Consider the following 24,225-nt stretch of genomic DNA (forward strand, 5'->3'; position numbering starts at 1 on the left):
AAGTGCAGTTTTCAACAACAACAAAATTGAGGAACGGGCCATCCAGCCGAACTGCATCACTTCACCTTTAATGCAAAAATAAGTAAACTGAACCTCAATAGCAAACCACAGCGGACTTCATTTTTCACCTTTTTCTGTTCAGAAAAGCACAAAAATCAATGAAGTGCAGAAGAGCACTATGCATCTCCTGATGCTCTACTCGCCATGCTTGCAGTAGGCCGCGGGGAAGGGCGATGCAGTTGGGAGAGGAGGCCCATGGGAACCTCCACATCGATCCAGCGAGCTGCACACGATGCACCCGTGAGCTGCACCCAAGCGAGTGAAATACAAAATGACTAAAAAAATCACTGTGGCATGTAACCACCACAACGAACAACAATCCTACCTGATGCCCAATCTGCACTGCATGAGGAGTCACAATGCAGTGCACGCCCATGGGCCGTGCTGCTCCAGCAACGGAGGATGGAAGGTGGAAGAGGGGGACAGAGGGGCGGCGAACCACGAACTTGGCGGCGCCTGCGCGGGTACTTGGGGCGTGATCTGACCGGGGGTGCCTGGATCCATTGTCGGAGGTTGAGGCTGCTGTGCTCATTGGTGTGATGGGGGCGGGGCCTGGCAGCGCGGCACTGTTTCCAGGCACGGCAGGGAGGTAGCCAACAGGGAGGGGGCGGGAGGCAGATCCCATGGGGACGACGACGCTGGAGGCGGACCCCACCGGATCCCATGGGGACGATGGCGCTTGAGGCGGATCCCACCGGATCCGGCACCGGGACAGGCCGCGGTGGTGGGGCGACCACCATGGATGGGGAGGAGGGGTTGTTCTGGTCAACAGAGCAGGGGGCGGTGGCCATCCAGGGAGAAGTTAGAAAAGGTGGGGGAGAGGAAGCTTGGGGTATTGGTTTGCCATGGGCAGGAGCAGAGCCATTGACGAGGGGAGCTCACGCAGGAGAAAGATGGCGCCACCATCGGGCCCCTGCCACTCAGATCTGATGCCATGGGGTGTGATTTCTAGGAGTCATGGGATGGCGCTGGAGATGGAAGGTGAGAGCGGTGGGAGGTGGGGCGGGCAGGGCGATGGGAGGCCGGGGAGTTACTGGGCAGCGTGAAGTCAGAGTGGTGGAAGGCGGGGATGGCCGCGGCGGCCGAACGGGGAAAAGAAGGTGGGAAGGAGAGGGAGTGGGCAGGCGGCGCGGGGGTGGTGGGCATGACCCGCAGAAGAAAGTGGGGATAAGGTGGGACGTGGTTGTGGGTGTAGATATCTTCCTGATGCGGTTCGCTTAGGGTGTGCAGAATAATAGTTTGGTGTGCAGAATAAGAGTCTTAAGGGTGTTATCATAATAGACCCACCCTATATATATATCAGGATCTTTCCAACACATAGTGCTTGCCAAAGGATAAAGGGTAAAAAGGAAAGGTGAAGATCACCATGACTCTTGTATGAAGGTAGAAGGTAAAAATAAAAGATAGGCCCTTTGCAGAGGGAAGCAGAGGTTGTCATGCGCTTTTATGGTTTGATGCACAAAATCTTAATGTAAAAGAACGACACTTTATATTGCCACTTGGCTATGGTGGTGTCGGATGTGTGTGTCTGTGTATGTGGGGGTGGGGGCAAGGGGTCCGGCAGTACACTATGAGTTGTGAACCTCCATATGGGATTGTTGATCATTTTGTGAGTCATATATGCCACATAAAAGTCGTTAATTGGTTATTTAAAGCACTACACATCCCTTTCATACATAATGTTCGGGCCACATGCATGCATTGGTGGTCCTCTTGGACACTCTCCCTCGTGCGGTTATCAACGACGTGCTCATTCGTTAGCCGGCAAAGGTTTTCAGTTTCCACCGACAACGAGAGGCATTTGACCAAACTGTGGATTAATCTTGGCATGTGTGTGGTGTGGATCATGGTGGGATTCCATATCAAAGTTCGAGGACATGCGTACACACTCCCACCGGCTTGAAGTGAGGGGGCTACACGCATCGTGGCGTAGTGCGTTTCCGGTTTGTGAAGCATGTGCCACGTCAAAGTTGTGCATTGGGTATTCAAACATCACATAACACATGGGCGCATGCACATGGTGGTTTTGTCCTATGACATCACTCACATGTGCTTCTCTCTGTGGGCCCACGAGGTCGTCGTCGACCAGTTGAACGTACAACGAGAGAGAGGTTAATTTGACCAACATGGATGGTTCTTTTTTGGTTTGTGTTATGTATATGCACGTTATAGGAGTATGTACATGTCAAAGAGGGGGCAACATGAATACTCTATATATATGTGTGTCATAACTGCGCTCCATGTGGGGACTTTCCGGTTCCTGAGGTAGGTGCCACATCAAAGTTGTACATTATATTGGTATTCAAATATCATGCAATACATGCAGGCGGTGGTTGCCCTATATATAGGAACACACTTGCATGTGGCACTTCCATCCGTGTGCATGCAAGGTTGTCCTCCATCACTTTGACCCAATGAGAGAGAGGTTAATTTGATCATCAAGGAATGATTCTTTTTTGGTTTGTGCTATAGAGTAGATGTACATATATACCACGCATCAAATGGGGGCATACATATAGCACATACCACGCGTCATGAACCTCGTGCTCTCTATGGGGACTTTTTGGTTTTCCTATATACGTGGTGCCACATTAAAGTTGTGCATTGCATATTCAAACATCCCACAAACAACTCTTTGGGCCACATGCATATGGTGGTACGTAGTCCTATATAGGATGATCACTCGCATGTGATGTACGCTTCACTTCCGTGTTGGGCCCGCGAGTTCATCGTCCATCACTTTGACCCAGCGAGAGAGAGGTACGCGTTTGACAAACAAGGAGGATTAATTCTTTTAGGGCTGTGTTACTTGGTGTATATATAGTACGTGCCGAGGGGGGGGGTGACCAGCTTGGTCCATCACTTTCACCGACAGCGCGAGAGAGGTTAACTAATCTGACTTAGGAGGGGATTAATTTTTTGTTTTCTTGATATAGATCATGATATGAGATTACATATATATATATATATGTGTGTGTGTGTGTGTGTGTGTGTCTATATATATATATAATAGCGCATCTGTACACATGAATCCATCCCGCTGGATCGAAGGGGGGGGGGCGAGCACACGACACGTCATGAACGACCTCTTGCTCTGTGTGGGGACCTCCGCGATTTTCAACGCATGCACCACATAAATGTTGTGCATTGGGTCGGGTATTCAACACATATGGATGCATCACACACCTCAATAAATATGTTTGGGACACACGCATGAAATAATGGTTGTCTTTGGACACACTCTCACTCGGTTGGTTATGGGCGGCAAGTCTATATATATTCGTTTGCCCGCGTGGACGTCCATCATTTCGACCAATGACGAGAATAGTTACCAGGGTGGATATATTCTTATTATTTGCTTCGAGTTACGGTATAGTAGGTCGACCCATTCCAAGCCTAATTAAGTTTGAGCGCATGCTACGCGTCGTGAACCCTCGCTCGGTGTGGGGATTTTACGGTTCCAAAGCATGGTGCCACATCAAATTTGCGCATTGGGTATTCAAACACCAGGCACACCACTTCCATATACATACTTGGGCCACATGCACAGATTTTTTTGGTCTTCATATAGTACTCCCTTGTGAGGTTATCAGCGACAAGCTAGCCCATTTTGTGGGGCCATGTGGACGTCCATCACTTTGACCAACAGCGAGCGGGGAGAGGTTGTACGACCAAGCTGGATTCTGCTTGGTCCGTGTTACAGTATGTCTTGGTGAGATGCCCTCCCGCCGACATGTGTGTGTGTGGGGGGGGGGCTACTTCACGCTACCTGCAACCTCCATAGGGTTGGGGAAGTTGGTTAATTTGCGAGGCACACATGCCAAATCAAAGTTGTGAATGGTAGTTAAATCTCACACACCACACCCTTTTCATACATATAGTAGGGCCACCCACATGTGGTTCGTATGTGGTCTCACCCATCTCGCGCCACAAGCACACATTTCTGGGTCGGCACACAGTCCACCTTTGTTAGGAAGCAAAAGGGGAAGTTTGACCATATATATATGATGGACTCCTATAGGTTTTGTGTTACGGTAGTGTGAGACTTCAGACCTAGCTATTTGGGAGCATGCATTTGTAGCAAGGATTTCCTTAGCGCCGACACGAAGTGGGGTCCTATGGGGGTGGCTGACTAGCAATACTGTGCTTTTGTGCGACAGGTGCCACATCAAAGTTATGCATTGGGTATTCGAACATCAAACCACCCTTTTCATACATATATTTGGTCCACATGCAAGTGTTTTCGTGTTCGACCCTCTCCCGCGTTATTCTTTTTACCAAATTTATAAACAGCACACAAGTTGGATGTAGAAACCGTCTGCGATTGGGTACACAACAGACACGGTTCGATCATACTACCTGTGTGCCACGCCCGTGTCCTACAGTCCCTCACATTCGCACAGTAGATTGGGCTCCACGAGGCTTGCCTCCCGGTCTCGAAAATATCTACTGCTTCATAATCTCAAACATATCTACCGCCAGGAAGGTTTTAATGTTTGATAGCACACGACTAGTACGTGCGGACCGTGTGCGATGTTTGTTACTCACGCTCCACTTCAGTCCCTTGATTCAAATTTTTAGTAACCCCGACATTTTACTCCTGCCTCTCCATCCCTCGCAATCTCAAAAATATCTGCTCGCCCTTGATCCAAATTTTCACTAGCCCCGCCTTGTTACTCCCGCCTAGTAAATTTTTTTGTTGCCGTGGTATTTCCTCAAACACCACCTTGCCCCCCCTCCACACACACCACACACTCCCCAAAACCTCCGCTCACACAGACATACACCACCCCTGCCTCGCTCGAAACCATTGGTAGGTCGCCGCCATCGCTACCGCCTCCATCCTCAATCTCTGCCTGTGTGCCGGGGAGTGATATGACTCCAACGTATCTATAATTTTTTATTGTTACATGATGTTATATTATCATTCTTGGATGTTTTACAATCATTTTATATAATTTTTTGGTACTAACCTATTGACATAGTGCCAGTGCTAGTTGATGTTTAATGCTTGTTTTTTACATCGAAGGAAATGAATACCAAATGGAGTCCAAACGCAGCGAAACTTTTTGTGGATTTCTTCTGGACCAGAAGACAATGTATGGGCCAAGAAAGTACCTAAGGGGTGCTCTGAGGGGAGCACAACCCACCAGGGCAAGCCTGGGGGACCAAGTGCGCCCATGTGGGTTATGCCCACCTCGGTGGCCTCCCGCACTGCCAGTTTACTCTATAAATACCCCAATATTCCAGAAACCCTAGGAGAGTCGACAAAAATCAATTCCGGTCGTCGCAAGTTCGAGACAGACCAGATCCAATGTAGACACCATCACGGAGGTATTCATCATGTCCATTGGTGCCTCTCCGATGATGCGTGAGTAGTTCGTTGTAGACCTATGGGTCTGTAGTTAGTAGCTAGATGGCTTCCTCTTTCTCTCTTGATTCTCAATACAATGGTCTCTTGGAGATCCATATGATGTAAGTCTTTTTGCGGTGTGTTTGTTGGGATCCGATGAACTTTGAGTTTATGATCAGATCTATGTTTTTATCGATGAAAGTTATTTGAGTCTTCTTTAATATCTTATATGCATGATAGATTATGACCTCATATTTCTTCTCTGATATTTGGGTTTTGTTTGGCCAACTTGATCTATTTATCCTGCAATAGGAAGAGGTGCTTTGTGATGGGTTCGATCTTACGGTGCTTGATCCTAGTGACAGAAGGGGAAATGACACATATGTATCGTTGCTATTAAGTATAACAAGATGGGGTCTATTTTTACATAAATAGATCTTGTCTACATCATGTCATCATTCTTATAGCATTACTCCGTTTTTCCATGAACTTAATACACTAAATGCATGTTGGATAGCGGTCGATGTGTGGAGTAATAGTAGTAGATGTAGGCAGGAGTCGGTCTACTAATCTTGTACGTGATGACCATATAATGATCATTGCCTGGATATCATCATGATTATTTGAAGTTCTGTCAATTGCCCAACAATAATTGTTTTCCCACCGTTTGCTATTTTTCTCGAGAGAAGTCACTAGTGAAACCTACGACCCCCCGGTCTCTTCTTTAATATACCTGACTTCGCGATCTATTTTATTTGCTTTTATTTTCAGTTCTTTAAACCGAAAATACAAAAATACCTTGCCGTACTTTATTTTATTTGCGCTCCATTTATCCTATCTATTACAACTTTACCCCGTCTCTGTGCCAGTTTCTGGCGCTGTTGCCCGAAAGGGATTGACAACCCCTTTAACATGTCGGGTTGCGAGTATTTGTTATTTGTGTGCAGGGGCTGTTTACGTTGTGTTGCGTGGTTCTCCTACTTGTTCGATAACCTTCATATCATCACTGAGGGAAATACCTACCATTGTTGTGCTGCACCATCCCTTCTGTGGAGAAATACCGACGTAGTTCTAGCAGACATCAAAAGGAATTTCTGGTGCCGTTGTCGGGGACACATCATCAACATCAACCAGGTTCCAAAAAAAATCTCATCTCCTTGCAATTTACATTATTTGCCATTTTACTCTCATTTTCCTCTCCCCCACTTCACAAAAATTTGCCGTTTTATTCGCCCTCTTTTTCATTCGCCGTTTTCTCGTCAGATCTGTTTTTGAGTGCAATCTTGTTGTGAAGTCACCATGAGTGATTTTGGTATGGCAGAACTTTTGTCTTGGGGCAAGGTAATTTTATGGGAACAGCACATATCCAAGAATTTTTCAATTGTGTCAGAAAATTAAGTCTTGATGATATTCTTATAGTTAGTAGGACTAAATCTTATGCGGAAGCTATTTCAGCACTAGTTCTGAAACTTGAAACTAAATTTATCTGTACTCATCCTTGCTTGCAAAGATTGTTCTATGAGTTGCCCGTTATAAAGAATCCTAAAGCTAAAAAGTTAGCCACTCTTGTTCTAATGAATGAATTTGACTACATAATACGGGAAGCTAGGGAAATCTTTGATTTTTATGGTATGACTCATGAAAAACACATGATTGATGAAATTCTTTATAATAGTGATTATGCGTTAAGACATTTGCTTGGGTATAACCAAATCTTTGATGGGAATCTTAAAAGCATGTCCCTGTTTTAGACATGATTCAACAAGTTTTCAATGATGTTAATCAACACTATTCTTGGATTACTGCCGGAAATCAAAAGGATTATGATAAAAAGCAACTTGATAGTGCTAAGGTTTCCATAGATAATGTGTTTTATGTTTTATTTGCAAAAAAACCTGACACAAATAGCTCCAAGGAAAACAAGGCTAAAGATGACAAAACTTAGATCATACGCATTATGCCTAGCTAGGGGCGTAAAACGATAGCACTCGTTGGGAGGCAACCCAATTTGTATATTTTTGCCTTTTGGTTTTCTTGTTGTTTTCAATAAAATACACAATTATGCCTCTTATCAGATGTGTTTTTGTGGTTTAAATGTGTTTGTGCCAAGCAAGGCCTTTGGGATGATTTGGGTGAGAGTTGATTTGATCTTGCTGAAAAACAGAAACTTTTGCACTCACAAAATTTATTTTCATTTTTATTAGAAGAGTGTTTTTGAGTTGATTCTTTCTGAAGAAGATTTATAAACAAATTGCTCACGTCATCCCAATTTTTGAGAAGTTTTGGAGTTACCGAAGTATTCGAAGCAGTCAGACTGTTCTGTTTTGATAGATTCTGTTTTTTCTTTGCGTTGGGTGCTTGTTTTGATGATTCTATGGTTTTCTTTGAAGAGTTTTTGCCGTAGAAAAGTTGGAATATAGTAGATATAATGCAAAAATAAAATAAGGACGGGTTTGCAATAGTACTTATAGTAGTGGTTTCCTTTCTTATACTAACGGATCTCACGAAGGTTTTGTTGAGTTTTGTGTGGTTGAAGTATTCAAGTTTTGGGTGAGATTACGATGGATGAAGGAATAAGGATTAGCAAAAGGCTAAGCTTGGGGATGCCCAAGGCACCCCAAGATAATATTCAAGAAGTATCAAGCAACTAATCTTGGGGATGCCCCCGAGTAGCATCCCCTCTTTCTTCTAACAACCATCGGTATATTACTTAGAGCTATATTTTTATTCGTCACATATTATGAGTTTTGCTTGGAGCGCTGGTGATATGAGTCTTTGCTTGTTTTGCTTTGTGTTTTAAGTCTTGAATCCTTGCTGTACACACCTTTTTGAGAGTGCCAAAAATTAGGCTATGCTTGCTCCTATGCTTCACTTCAATTTTTAGAGCCTTGGAATTGCTGTAGTGCTTCACTTATATAATTTTGAGAAAGGTGTGCTTTGTTATTTTTGAAGAAATGCTCTCATGCTTCACTTAGATTTATTTGGGAGTTAGTAAAATGTTTAAGAAATTCTCTCTTACTTCACTTAGATTATTTTGAGAGAAAGAAATATTATGCTCATATTCTTCACTTAAATTTGTTTGAGCTTATTAAAAGCAACATACGAAACTAGTCCCAAAGTGATAGATATGCAAGGAGGATATAATAAAAACTTTCACGAAAATCATTGGACAAAATAAACTTGGTTCTTAGTAATGGTTTTGTGATATGACGATATGATATGTGAGTCATGTTGATGAGTAATTATGCTTTAGTAAGAATATTGGTGTTAAGGTTTGTGATTCTCTACGCAAGCACGAAAGTCAATAGTTATGCAATGAAATTACATCCTACTTGTGGTGCATTATTCAGTGTTACTTATGCTTAATGCCCGGATACGAGATTTTTCATTTCTTAGTTGGGCGCTTCTCAATCTTTTTGCTAGCCTTCATTTTTGCACTAAGTATGATCACTACTTGTGAATCCAAAACCCTTTAAACCAGTTTTGCCGTATGAGTCCACTATACCTACCTATATGCGGTATTTCCGTGCCGTCCTAAGCAAATTTGCATGTGCCATCTCTAACTTTCAAAATAAATTTCTCTTTTGTGTGCTCGTACCGCTCGCGAGGCGGTGAGGGGTGGCCGATATTTTCCATGCTAGATGTGTTATTCTCATGATGAGTGTTTATTCACTTGTCATTGCACGAGAGTACGACAAAGGTATTAGGGATGCCCAGTCCCGAAATGAAAAATGAATTTACTTTTTGTTGTCAAAAAATAAATTCCTTGGAAAGTGTTGGTATGGAGGGCACCCGTGGATATGGTTAGCCATGGAAAGTGAAAGTATGGTGGAAAAAGGAATAAACTTTATGTTCTGTTTGGGAACCGCCTATGACGTATCTAGCATGGAAAGTGTTGGGAACTCTAAGTCTTTTTCGTTGGTAGGAAAAGTATGCCTGCCAAAATGATTTTATCTCTCAGTTTTCGCTTTGAGCTCTGGCACCTCTACGAATCCCTACTTCCCTTTGCAAAGGGCCTTTCTTTTACTTTATGCAATTTTTATTTTGAATTTGAGTCTCCAACTTCTCTTATAAAGCACCAACTAAGGGGCACTATGATCGTATTTGAGCATTGGGTGTAGCTAATATACGAGTGTGTTTCATGAATGGATCAATGATTGAGCATAATGGGCTAGGGATAACTTGATTTAGTGTTCATATTTTGAAAGACATTGTTGCATGTTGATATGCTTGAGTACTAAAATCTTCATGTCAAAACTAGACTATTACTTTGAACCATATAAAAGTCCAAATGTCCATGCTACAAAGAAAAGATTATGTGATGAACATCTTAGGCAACATTCCACATCAAAAATTCTGTTTTTATCATTTACCTACTCGAGAATAGCAGGAATTAAGCTTGGGGATGCTGATACGTCCCCAACGTATCTATATTTTTTGATTGTTCCATGCTGTTATATTATCATTCTTGGATGTTTTACAATCATTTTATAATCATTTGATATCGTTTCTTGGTACTAAGCAGTTGACATAGTGCCTAGTGCCAGTTGCTATTTTCTGGGTTTTTTACATCGGAGGAAATCAATACCAAACGGAGTCCAAACTCAGTGAAATTTTTGTGTATTTTTTCTGGACCAGAAGACACCGTATGGGCCAAGAAAGTACCTGAGGGGTGCCCCGAGGGGAGCACAACCAACCGGGGCGCCCCTGAGGGCCCAGGCGCGCCCAGGTGGATTATGCCCACCTTGGTGGCCTCCCACACCGCCTCTTTACTTTATAAATACCCCAATATTCTAGAAACCCTAGGAGAGTCGACGAAAATCAATTCCACCCGCCGCAAGTTCCAGAAACACCAGATCCAATCTAAACACCATCACAGAGGGGTTCATCATGTCCATTGGTGCCTCTCCGATGATGCGTGAGTAGTTCTTTGTAGACCTACGGGTCCATAATTAGTAGCTAGATGGCTTCCTCTTTCTCTCTTGATTCTCAATACAATAGTCTCTTTGGAGATCCATATGATGTAAGTCTTTTTGAGGTGTGTTTGTTGGGATCCGATGAACTTTGAGTTTATGATCAGATCTATGTTTTTATCCATGAAAGTTATTTGAGTCTTCTTTGATCTCTTCTATGCATGATTGATTATAGGCTCGTATTTCTTCTCTGATATTTGGGTTTTGTTTTGCCAACTTGATCTATTTATCTTGCAATGGGAAGAGGTGCTTTGTGATGGGTTCGATCTTACGCTGCTTGATCCCAGTGACAGAAGGGGAAACGACACCTATGTATCATTACTATTAAGGATAACAAGATGGGGGTCTATTTATACATAAATAGATCTTGTCTACATCATGTCATCAGTCTTATAGCATTACTTTGTTTTTCCACGAACTTAATACACTAGATGCATGCTGGATAGCGGTCGATGTGTGGAGTAATAGTAGTAGATGTAGGCAGGAGTTGGTCTACTAATATTTGACGTGATGCCTATATAATGATCATTGCCTGGATATCGTCATGATTTTTTGAAGTACTATCAATTGCCCAGCAGTAATTGTTTTCCCACCGTTTGCTACTTTTCTCGAGAGAAGCCACTCGTGAAAACTACGTCCCCCGGATCTCTTCTTTAATATATTCGCCTTCACGATCTATTTTATTTGCTTATTTTCGGCTCTTAAACAAGAATACAAAAAATACTTTGCTGCACTTTAATTTTTTTCGCTCCAATTATGCTACCTATTACAACTTTACCCCGTCTCCATGCCAATTTCTGGCACCGTTGCCCGAAAGGGATTGATAACCCCTTTAACACGTCGGGTTGCGAGTATTTATCATTTGTGTGTGCAGGGGCTGTTTACATTGTGTTGTGTGGTTCTCCTACTGGTTCGATAACCTTGGTCTCATCACTTAGGGAAATACCTACCGTTGTTGTGCCACATCATCCCTTCCTCTTTGGGGAAATACCAACGTAGTTCTAGAAGACACCAGGGAGATCGAGGAGCCAATGGACAAATAGAGGTTTATCGTGGCCTCCTGGCGAGGTGGCCATTGAGGTGTCCCTGTCGTCCTCCACAGGCTCTTTATCGATCCTTCGTTGTCGGTCGCCTGATCCACCCGCCGCCACGCCCCTATGCCGGTTCGAGGACTTCCCCGTCCTCCCTCGGGCCCGGTAGCCGACGAGGTCCTACCTCGGGGTCCGGCAGCGGCGGTGGGGGACATGGGTCGCCGAGATTACAGATTGGGAGACCCACACCCGCCAATTGCTCGGTAGCTTCCACACGGCCGAGCTCACGGCCATGGATTATGACCCCTGGCAGGTTCGCTGCCACGATGCAGCGGCTAGGCTCAATTTCCCCTTCAGCACACATCCGGTCAACCTTGTTCCGCTGGAGCTAGGGGTGGTGAGCTCGGCTATGGCGCGGGAGGACCGCGAGGCATGGGAGCGCCTCGAGGCCGAGGTCGCCGCCGAGGCCTACATGCAAGAGCTCCGCCGGCAGCACCCGGAGCTCGTGGAGGTGGAGGGTGGGCGATCTTTGCTAGTGCGGAGGGCAGGGAGGTTATCGCTCTCTCCTTCGATGATGAGATTGAAGCCGGCAAGGACGAGGGCGAGGACGAGGAGATTGACGTCGATGAGTTGACGTGTGTCTTCCCCAACGACCCTAAGGACGGCACCGGCTCGCGGCACACCATACCTGACGAGGAAGGATTGGCTTGACCTCCAGTTCGACCGAAAGTAGTTTTGCTTAGTTTAAATTTAAGTTTTATGTTCGGTTATGCAAAACTATCTATGCTTATGTTTGAATGCATGCTACTTTCGGTTGAACCTGCTTTGAACTTGAACAAATTGAAGTTTACATTGTTAAGTTTAGGGGATCGACTATGAACGGCCAAAAATTGCTGGAGTATATATATCCACTAAGTGTTTTAGACCTTTAACCTTTAAAGGATCGGCTAGAGATGGCCTTATGCCTTGTTTATTTCGGTTCTTTACAATGTGATGCTCTATATGTGCAACTATTTGCCGTGCGGTTCAATTTCATCAATAACAATTTCAACAATACCACTATGAATTACGATATTTGGTTGCCGTTAAGGATATTGCAGTTAACATGCCTTTTCATTTTTTAACAATAACTAGTGTACTTTAGACCTGCACAATACCAGTTTGAATGACTATTTGCTTGTTTTTAAATGTTATGCCTGATGCAGTTAACACACCTTTCCACTTCTTATTTTTCTTAACTAGCGTGCTTAAGCCTACACACTGAAGCTATCATTTGTAGATTATGTTGTCTACCATGGATATATTTGGTTGATGTTTAGCCTATTCTGCTTAACATGCCTTTATATGTAATCATACAAGACAATATTGAGAACAATGTTGTTTTCAATCGAGGTTAGTTTCATCACATTGCTTATATGTACTCACTGTTCAGGATATCATTAGCTGGTACCATATAGCCTTGGGGCTGATATGGGATTAATCATCGAAGTGGACATTTCACTGAATATGTCTGTAACCCGTTTATTAGTAGGTTAACTAGGGCCATATTTAATATATCTGAGGCTACATAGCAACATGCATTGTACGAAATGACTAAATATTCAATCCCTGGCTACATAGAAACAAGGAAGAGTGTTATCTTAATTTTTTGATGATGTCTAGATATACATGTAAAAAAATCTTATATAATGGGATGGAGGGAGTGTTGTACTACATCATTTTGCAATTGTTGTTTAGCTTCTAATATTAACTTGGTGCTTTTAGGTACATATGTCATTGCCAAAGATCCACAGTTTGACCCTTTCTGCATATGGGGCAATGAGACATTCATGAACCAGCATCAAGTGAGGAAACTGATAAAGATTGTTATTAAAATGGGTCAAAAGATGTCAATCGAACCATTTGTTTTACACTTTATGCAAGACAACAATGAACTGCAGGATGGTAAGTAAGAACCATATAGCCTTCTTTTTACTGCCCGTAATGAGTTGTGTTAGATGACAATGTCTGAATCTTTTTTCCTTTGTAGTGGATCTTGAAGCAGTTTACTCAAGATTACCTCTCAACTACGTGATTGGCGGCCAGCCATCACAAGGGGTTGGACTAGAGTCGTGTGTGCCTTCTGCATCCAGGAGAGTATAATAGGGCCACTCTACTTCACCTTGTTCAAACCAAAATGTCTGTCGCCTCTTTCTTTACCATCTGTAATAGTACAAGTATAGAACGCTGGTTCATCATTCTTTATTTGGTGCTTATGTAATTTTTAAACATATGCACCTATGAATCGAATAATGCATTGGTTGTTTGAACCTGATGGATATGAATAAAGCTATAGCCTACTTTCAAGTTCAAATTAGGTACAATTTTAAATAGCAGCAATTAAATTAGGGAAAAATTGTGGCATGCAGGTCATTACGGCGCACATGATCAATAAAGCACAGTGTGTATGATATACATCATAAGCCAACACAGTTCACGGAGAGGAAACATGTGTAACAATGCACATAGTTGCCATTTGCAAAGCGTGTGTGATGTCAGACACTATCACATACGGTGCGGGAAAAATAAATGTGTGTGATTGTCTACCTAGCATACACGGTTTATAATCATGAACTGTTTGTGATGTGCCAGGCATTGTAAATGTAGAGCCAGTTTGGTACGTGCCTGGAAAACTCCCGTGCCTGGAATCTGCCTTATTTTAGGTAAAACCACAAAACTCCGACTGCGATGGCAATGCGTGCACAAACGAGTAGCAAGGATGAAGCATTTGGGATATTCGAGATATCGAAAACAGTTATATAGGGACAACTGTATGCATCAAGGCTCCCTATCCCTCATGGTTTCTGGGTCGTGTGGTAAGGACCCCCGTATCACCCACACTCACTTGGCTATGGTTCCAGATGCCATCGCAGAAAGGGGTTAAAAACCGTTTGTATAGCACCTCGCTATACCAGTGGGTGGCTGCCCCCATGCGCCTCCCCCTCTACATATAGTCTAGGGGCAGGGGAGGGCTTCCAAAACCCTCCTAGGGTCGGCCACATGGGAGAAATCCCTTTAAACTTGGAGATAACATCTTATCTCTAGATTCAACCCTTTAAATTTAGAGATAAGACCTTATCTCTAGATTTATACAACATGTGCCTTGGGGAATGTTGCGGGCAGCCCATGTGGGTTGTAGCCCCACCCCTCGGTCCATGTGGGCCCTTCCCGGGTCATTGGGCCCCATGGTGGATGATACATCTCCAACATATCTATAATTTTTTATTTTCCATGCTATTATTTTATCCATCTTGAATGTTTTATATGCATTAATATGCTATTTTATATCATTTTTTGGGACTAACCTATTAACCTAGTGCTCAGTGGCAGTTGCTGTTTTTTCCTTGTTTTTGTCTTTTACAGAAAATCAATACCACACAGAGTCCAAACGGAACAAAACTTTTTGAGGATTTTTCTTGGACCAGAAGACAGCGATGAAGCTTCGGGAGGAGTCCATCAGAGCGACCGGTGAGCCACAAGCTCACCGGGAGTGCCCTAGGGGGGGGCTATGAGCTTATGGCCCCCAGTAGCCTCTCTAACCCTAATTCTAGCTCCATAAATACCCAAATATTCCCCGTATACCGGAGGGCACACCAAAAATACTTTTCGACCGCCGCAAGGTTTTGTTCTCATGAGATCCCATCTTCGGGCCTTTCAAGGCACTCTACCAGAGGGGGATTCAATCATGGAGGGCCTCTACACCAACCTTGTTGCCCTTCCGATGATGTGTGAGTAGTTTACCACAGACCTACGGGTCCATAGCTAGTATCTAGATGGCTTCTTCTCTCTCTTTGATCTTCAATACAATGTTCTTCTTGATGTTCTTGGAGTTCCATTTGATGTAATCTTCTTTTGCGGTGCATTTGTTGAGATCTGATGAATTGTGGATTTATGATTAGATTATCTATGAATATTATTTGAGTCTTCTCTGAGCTCTTTTATGCATGATTAAGATAGCTTTTATTTCTCTCTGATCTATTGATTCGTTTTGGCCAACTAGATTGAACTTTCTTGCAATGAGAGAGGTCCTTTGTGATGGGTTCAATCTTGCGGTGTCCTCACCTAGTGACAGTAGGGGCAGCGAGGCACGTATTTGTATTGTTGCCATTAAGGATAAAATATGGTTTTTTTCCATACTGTTTGGATCTATCCCTCTACATCATGTCATCTTGCCTAAGACGTTAATCCGTTCTTGTTAACATAATACACTAGATGCATGCTGGATAGCGGTCATGTGTGGAATAATAGTAGTAGATTTAGGTAGGAGTCGGTCTACTTGTCATGAACGTGATGCCTATATTCATGATCATTGCCTTAGATATTGTCATAACTATGCGCTTTCCTATCAATAGCTCAACAGTAATTTGTTTACCCATCGTATGTTTCTTTTCAAGAGAGAAGCCTCTAGTGAAATCTATGGCCCCCGGATCTATATTATCATATTATTTTCAGATCTATAAAACAGAAAACCCAAAAATAACATGTTGCAATTTATTTATCTTTACTTTATTTTACACTTATATTTATCTTTTATAACAATATCTATCAGATCTCACCCTTGCTAGTGACCGTGAAGGGATTGACAACCCCTTCTTCACATTGTGTGCAAGTGTTTGTTAGTTTGTGTAGGTGCATATATTGGGGACTTGTGTATTCCTCCCACTGGATTGATACCTTGGTTCTTAACCACGGGAAATAGTTATCTCTAATGTGCCGCATCACCATTTCCTCTTCAAGGGAAAATCAATGCACGCTCAAGAAGTAGCAGGAAGAATTTCTGGCGCCAGTGCCGGGAGGATCTACATCAAGCCTACCAAGTACCTATCATATTCTCTCATCTCTTTCACTTACATTATTTGACATTTGCCTCTCGCTTTCCTCTCCCCCACTTGTAAAACAATTTCAGAAAAACACAAAAATATTTGCCTTTTTATTTGCCTTCTTTCCATCCATCTTTTCATTTGATTTTTGATTGCTTGTGTGCTAGATTGCTTACTTGTCATGATGTCTCAACCTAAAGGACATGATCTTTACCATAGAATGTTAGAGGAGATTGAAAATAATGCAAAAACTTTCATGTCTTTGCAAATTTAGCATAATAGTTTCTTTAGGAATGAGCTTAAAGAACAAAATAATATGATTGAGTATATCAGTAAAGAGCTTGATGACTTTACTAAGGAAGTCTTTGGTCTTAAATCTCAACTTGCTCATATTGCAAATTTAGTAGGCCAAATTTCTGATAAACAAACCATGTTAATAAATAAGATGCCTGCTAAACCTTAATCTTTGAATCAGGATGAAGATCTTAAAGTGATTGGTGTGACTCCTACTGAATCTTTGATTTCTAATATAAAACTTGATATACAAGGGAGTGGATATGAGTCAACTTTAGCTAGACGGCGTCCCAATAATTTGGAGGGTGAAGATCTTAATGAAAAATTTGATAAAAGTGGGACTGGCGAGGTCAAAACATTAATTAGTGATGTACCCACTCTTTTGGGTTTCAAGGACTTTAATTATGATGATTTTTCTTTGATTGATTGTATTTCCTTGTTGCAATACATGCTTAATTCAGCTCATGCTTATAATCAAAACAAGGCTTTTTAATAAACATATTGTTGATGCTATGAAAAAATCTTTTGAAGAAAAACTTGAGTTGGAAGTTTCAATTCCTAGAAAGCTTTGTGATCAATGGGAACCTACTATTAAAATTAAGATTAAAGATTATGAGTGCAATGCTTTGTGTGATTTGGGTGCTAGCGTTTCAACTATTCCAAAAACTCTATGTAATGTGCTAGGTTCCCATAAACTTAATGATTGTTCCTCAAATTTGCACTTAGCAGATTGCACTATTAAGAAACCTATGGGAAGAATTAATGATGTTCTTATTGTTGCAAATAGGAATTATGTCCTCGTATATTTTATTGTGCTTGATATAGATTGCAATCCTACATGCCCTATTATTCTTGGTTGACCTTTCCTTACAATGATTGGTGCAAGTATTGATATGAAAGAAGGAAACATTATATTTCAATTTTCGTTAAGGAAGGGCATGGAAAACTTTCCAAGAAAGAAAAATAGGTTAACATATGAATCTATTATGAGGACTACTTATGGATTAAATACCAAAGAAGACAATACCTAGATCTATGTGATATGCCCAACTAGGGGCGTTAAACAATAGCGCTTGTTGGGAGGCAACCCAATTTTATTTTGTGTTTTGTGTTTTTGCTTATGTTCTTGAATAAATATGCAATATTACTTCTGTAATATCTGTGTTTTAATTAGTGTTTGTGCCAAGTAAGACCTTTGGGATGGTTTCGAAGATTGTTGATTTGATTTTGCAGAAAAACGGGAATTTTTGCGCCCAGTAGCTGAATTTTTATAGACACAGAAATGACGAACATTATGAATTTTTTACACAAGATTGATATAAAAAATTCCATGTTGTCCTAATTTTTCAGAATTTTTGGAGTTACAACAATTTTGCTAAGGTCCAGATTACTACAGACTGTTCTATTTTTGACAGATTCTATTTTTGTTGTGTTGTTTGCTTATGTTGATGAATCTATGGGTAGTATCGGGTGGGGGGTAGAATACAATAGATATAACACCAATATTAAATTGGAATGAGTTTACAACAATACGTAAAAGTGGTTATTTGCTTTGTTTCACTAACAAATCTCACTAGTTTTTTGTTGAGTTTTGTGTTTTGATGTTTTCAAGTTTTGAGTAAAATTTTGATGGATTATGGAATAAGGAGTGGCAAGATCCTAATCTTGGGGATGCCCAAGGCACCCCCAAGGAAACATTCAAGGACAACCAAGCATCTAAGCTTGGGGATGCCCCGGATGGCATCCCCTCTTTTGTCTTCAATCCATCGGTAAAATTACTTGAGGCTATATTTTTATTCACCACATGATATGTGTTTTGCTTGGAGCATCTTGTATTATATGAGTATTTGCTTTTTAGTTTTCCACAGTCATCCTTTCTATACACATCTTTTGAGAGGTACACACATTAATCGTGAATTTATTAGAATACTTTATGTGCTTCACTTATATCTTTTGAGCTAGGTAGTTGCTCTAGTGCTTCACTTATATCTCTTTAGAGGACGGCTGTGCTTTTATTTTGAAGAAATTGATGAACTATCATGCTTCACTTATATTATTTTGAGAGTCTTAAAAATAGTATGGCAATTTGCTTAGGTTATGAATTTGGTCCTAATATGATGGGTATTCAAGAGGGATATTATAAAAAAATTCATGAAGCTCACTAAATATATGAGAAGTTTGATTCCTTGCAATTGTTTTGAGATATAAAGATGTTGATACTAGAGTCATGCTAGTTGGTAATTGTTGGTTATTAGAAATACTTGTGTTAAGGTTTGTGATTCCCGAAGCATGCACGTATGGCCTTTTGTTATGCTATGAAGTTAGAGCATGATTTATTATTGATTATCTTCCTTATGAGTGGCGGTCAGGGACGAGCAATGGTCTTTTCGTAATAATCTACCCCCCCTAGGAGCATGCGTGTTAGTACTTTGTTTTGAGGGCTAATAAATGTTTGTAATAAGTATGTTAGTTCTTTATCACTAATGTTGAGTCAATGGATTATACGCACTCTCTCCCTTCCACCTTTGCTAGCCACTCTAGTATCGTGCAACTTTCACTGGTGCATTAAACCACCTTATACCTTCCTCAAAACAGCTACCATACCTACCTATTATGGCATCTCCATAGCCATTCAGAGATATATTGCCATGCAATTTCCACTGTCCCGTTTATTATGACACATACCATCGTTGTCATATTGCTTTGCATGATCATATAGTTGACATAGTATTTGTGGCTTGGCCACCATTCATATTTTTCATGCATGTCATGCTAGATCATTGCACATCCCGGTACACCGCCGGAGGCATTCATATAGAGTCATATCCTTGTTCTGGTATTGAGTTGTAATTCTTGAGTTGTAAGTAAATGAAAGTGACTTACAAATAGAAAGAGGCCAAAGAGCCCAAAATATATATAAAAAAGAAAAGGCCAAAGAGCCCAAAAATTTTAAAAAGGAGAAAAAGAATGAAAACATTGAGAGAAAAAGAGAGAGGGGACAATGTTACTATCCTTTTTCCACACTTGTTCTTCAAAATAGCAACATGTTCTTCATGATAGAGAGTCTCCTATGTTGTCACTTTCATATATTACTAGTGGGAATTTTTCATTATAGAACCTGGCTTGTATATTCCAATGATTGGCTTCCTAAAAATTGCCCTAGGTCTTCGTGAGCAAGCAAGTTGGATGCACACCCACTTAGTTTTCTGTTGAACTTTCATACACTTACAACTCTAGTGCATCCGTTGCATGGAAATCCCTACTTACTTGTATCGATACCAACTGATGGTCATCTCCATAGCCTATTAATTTGCCTCGTTGGTGTGAGAGTTTCTTTCTCCTCTTGTCTACTACCACCTTCTATTCCACCCATAGTGTTATATCAATGGCTCACGCTCATGTATTACGTGAAAGTTGAAAAATCTTTAGAACGTTAAAAGTATGAAACAATTGCTTGGCTAGCCATTACGGATGTGCATGATAAATACTTTGCGTGATGAAGATAGAGCATGACAAGACTATATGGTTTTGTAGGGATAACTCTCTTTAGCCATGATATTTTCAAAAGCCATTATTGCTTTATTAGTATGCTCATTGTTTTTATGTCAATATTAAGCTTTTGTTTTGAATCTTATGGATCTGAATATTCATACCACATTAAGAAAGATTACTTGATAAACGTGTTAGGTAGCATTCCACATCAACAATTCTGTTTTTATCATTTACCTACTCGAGAACGAGCAGGAATTATGCTTGGGGATGCTTGATACGTCTCCAATGTATCCATATTTTTTGATTGTTTCATGCTATTATATTATCAACCTTGGATGTTATATATGCATTGATATGATATTTTATATCATTTTTGGGACTAACCTATTAACCTAGTGCCCAGTGCGACTTGCTATTTTTCCTTGTTTTTGTCTTCTACAGAAAATCAATACCAAATAGAGTCCAAACGAAATGAAACTTTTTGAGGATTTTTCTTGGAACAGAAGACAACCACGAAGATTCAGGAGGAGGCCAGAAGAGCCACGGGTGATCCACAAGCTCATAGGCGTGCCCTAGGCGGGCACCCTATGAGCTTGTGGGGCCCCTGTAGCCCCTCTAGCCGAATTCCAGCTCCATAAATGCCCAAATATTCCACGTATACCATAGGGCACAAAAAAAATACTTTTCTGCCACCTCAAGCTTCTGTTCTCGTGAGATCCTATCTTGGGGCCTTTCTTGGCACTCTGCCGGAGGGGGATTCGATCATGGAGGGCCTTTACACCAACCTTGTTGCCCTTCCGATGATGTGTGAGTAGTTTACCGCAGAGCTACGGGTCCAGAGCTAGTAGCTAGATGGCTTGTTCTCCCTCTTTGATCTTCAATAAAATGTTCTCCTGGATGTTCTTGGAATTCTATTCGATATAATCTTCTTTTGTGGTGCATTTGTTGAGATTCGATGAATTGCAGATTTATGTACTCTGAACTCTTTTATGCATGATTAAGATAGTTTTGTATTTCTCTCTGATCTATATATTTGGCTTGTCCAACTAGATTGATCTTTCTAGCAACTGGAGACTTGCTTTGTGATGGGTTCAATTTTGTGGTCTCCTCACTTAGTGACAGTAGGGGTAGCAAGGCATGTAATTGTATTGTTGCCATTAAGGATAAAAAGATGGGTTTTTTACCATATTGGTTTTATCTATCCCTCTACATCATTTCATCTTGCCTAAGGCTTTAGTCCATTCTTGTTAACTTAATACACTAGATGCATGCTGGATAGCGGTCGATGTGTGGAGTAATAGTAGTAGATGCAGGTAGGATTCAGTCTACTTGTCACGACGTGATGCCTATATTCATGATCATTGCCTTGGATATCGTCATAACCATCCGCTTTTCTATCGATTGATCAACAGTAATTTGTTTACCCGACGTATGTTTCTTTCAAGAGAGAAGTGTCGGTGTCAAAACCGGCGGATCTCGGGTAGGGGGTCCCGATCTATCCGTCTTAGGCTGATGGTAACAGGAGGCAAGGGACACAATGTTTACCCAGGTTCAGGCCCTCTCGATGGAGGTAAAACCCTACTTCCTGCTTGATTGATATTGATGATATGAGTAGTACAAGAGTTGATCTACCACGAGACCGTAGAGGCTAAACCATAGAAGCTAGCCTATGATGGTTATGATTGTGATCATCCTTCTAAGGACCAACCTCTCCGGTTTATATAGACACCGGAGAGGGCTAGGTTTTACATGGAGTCGGTTACAAGGAAGGAAATATAATATCCAGATCGCCAAGCTTGTCTTCCACGCAAAGGAGAGTCCCATCCAGACACAGGGCGGAGTCTTGAGTCTTGTATATTCACGCTCCAACAGTCCGGACAAAGCATATAGTCCGATTGTCTGGATACCCCCTAATCCAGGACTCCCTCAGTAGCCCCTGAACTAGGCTTCAACGACGATGAGTCTGGCGCGTAGTCTTGTCTTCGGCATTGCAAGGCGGGTTCCATCTCCGAATACTCCAAAGTAACTATCTAACACTTGAACCATGTCCGGATATGCAAGATGATCTTCACATACCATCGTAGGGGGCACAACATAAATCTGATCTGTTGACAATTTTTTAGACAACGTGACATGTCGCCATGGTCGGGTCGTTTTCCCACAACCAGCCTCAGCGCATATCGCGAGGCGGTTTCCTTTGCACGTTTTGCCGTAGCAGAGATCGTGTCCCCTTATTGCAGGATTCTCATCAATACGGGTATGGGTAATCCAACCGCACCGCTAATTGCGGCGAGTGGAGAACGAGCGGGTTCCACCAGGCAAGTGGGGAGGAGCAAAAGCTTTTACTGTCTCTATAAAGAGTTAAGGTTTCTTCCTCTTTACCCACGCCTTCTCCTTCCGCTAATACATCCCCCTCTGTTCGAGCCCTAGCGCCCAAATACTCTTCTTCTCCATCGAAGAGAGATTTTCCAAAGATGTCCGGATCTGGAGTAGGAGGCAAATGGATGGACTCTACCGTCCAGGAGAAGGATATCAAGAGGCTCCGAGAGGCCGGGTACCTGGCCAAGAAGATCGGCCACCGTCTCGCACCGGCGGGATAGATCGTCCCTACTCCGGAGCCCCACGAGAGAGTCGTGTTTCTTCCTCATTTTGTCCGCGGGCTCGGGTTTCCCCTTCACCCATTTGTTTGCGGAGTCATGTATTATTACGGGACTGATTTTCATGATCTTTTCCCCAATTCTTTCCCTAACATCTCGACGTTCATCGTCGTGTGTGAGGCTTTTCTCCGGATTTCTCCTCACTTCGGCCTATGGCTGAAGATTTTCAATGTGAAGCCCAAGGTGGTGAGTGGCAAGCATGCCGAGTGCGGCGGCTCCATGGTAAGCAAGATGCCCAAGGTTGTATGGCCGACGGGCGCCTTCAATGACTCTGTCAAGGAGTGGCAGCAGCAGCGGTTCTATATCAGCGGACCGCGCGGCAAAAAGTGGGCTGCGGCTCCCGAGTTTAGGTCCGGAGCCCCGCTGCGGCTCATGTCCTGGCCCGAGAAGGGCCTGAGCTGGTCGTCATCCGATGAGCTGTCACTGCTCCAGACGCGCGTCCAGAGTGTCGTCGACAAGGACGTCAAACTTGTCGACGTAGTCCAGGTGATGTTAGTTCGCCTGGTTCTCCCCTGCCAGCGTGGAACCTGCAATTTGTTTGAATACGACCCAACCGAGCACCAGACTCTTCGGGAGCTCTATGGTTCCTCCCACAAGGATATCTGGAAGGTGCTTTTCAAGTCCGGCAAATCATGGCCGGGCTCCGCCAAAGACCGTGGGTATCAATTATCCCACTCTGCAAGTCCGGTAAGTTGTTGTTGTGCTTTGTCCATCCGTGTTTTAGCTGGCACGTCCTGAGGGAAGCGCTTTCATCATGTCTTACAATAATCCTAGGGATGGACGAAGAAGGTGGAGCGGATACACTGTCTTGCCCCACTGCCGGAGGAGCCGGCCGGACCTCTTCTGATGAAGATGCTGGTCCGAGCGCCCTACGAGGCGCCGAAGAAAGAGGCTCCTAAGAAGGCCAAGAAGACCCGGAGCGGCCTCCATCGCCGTGATGTTTCGGACACAAAATCCAAAGACTCCAGCGACCACCCCTCCTCCAAAGACGAAGAGGGGGAGGAATAAGATGAGTCCCCTGCAGGGGGGAAGAAGAAGAGGGCGGCCTCATCATCCCTGGAGGCTGAATCGCCAAAGAGGGGGAGAGGTTCCCTCCAAGAGGCATCCACCACGGTTGCCGATAACAGCCCGGAGTGGGATCCCAGGGCCCAGCCCCTAGAAAAGTTGTAAGTATACGAAATCCGAACACACATATGCGTCCGGGGTTGTTTGGGTATAGTAGTTTTAACTGTCACCATATTTCATACAGCCCGGCGAGGTCTCGTGCCGGACAGTCCTCATTGGAAGATTCGCTGAGCTCAGATGCCTTGGCGAGCGAGACGCCTCCAGAGGCTCCTTCCCCAAAGTCCAGGCGCGACACTGGGGTGTTGTCCCAATGGGACCCGGACCAGGGGGGCATATCTCTGGAGACGGACACGCAGGAGCGATGGTCCCCAGGCATGTCGTCGGCGGGGGCGATCTCGGGTTCGAACCACAGCCGGACATGGTCCTGGAGACCTTTAAGGC

The 24,225-nt window shown here is 42.9% G+C and overlaps 1 long non-coding RNA gene across 1 annotated transcript; it reads right to left on the reverse strand.

Annotated features, from left to right (window-relative positions):
• Positions 1–203: 203 nt before the first annotated feature.
• On the reverse strand, positions 204–1,204 carry LOC119330800. Its single transcript, XR_005160266.1, has 2 exons — positions 386–1,204; positions 204–283 (listed from the first exon to the last, which is right to left on the reverse strand). It is a non-coding gene; the product is annotated as an uncharacterized LOC119330800 (long non-coding RNA).
• Positions 1,205–24,225: the final 23,021 nt, after the last annotated feature.

Source organism: Triticum dicoccoides, chromosome 1B (assembly GCF_002162155.2).
Source record: "Triticum dicoccoides isolate Atlit2015 ecotype Zavitan chromosome 1B, WEW_v2.0, whole genome shotgun sequence".
Classification (NCBI taxonomy): domain Eukaryota; kingdom Viridiplantae; phylum Streptophyta; class Magnoliopsida; order Poales; family Poaceae; genus Triticum; species Triticum dicoccoides.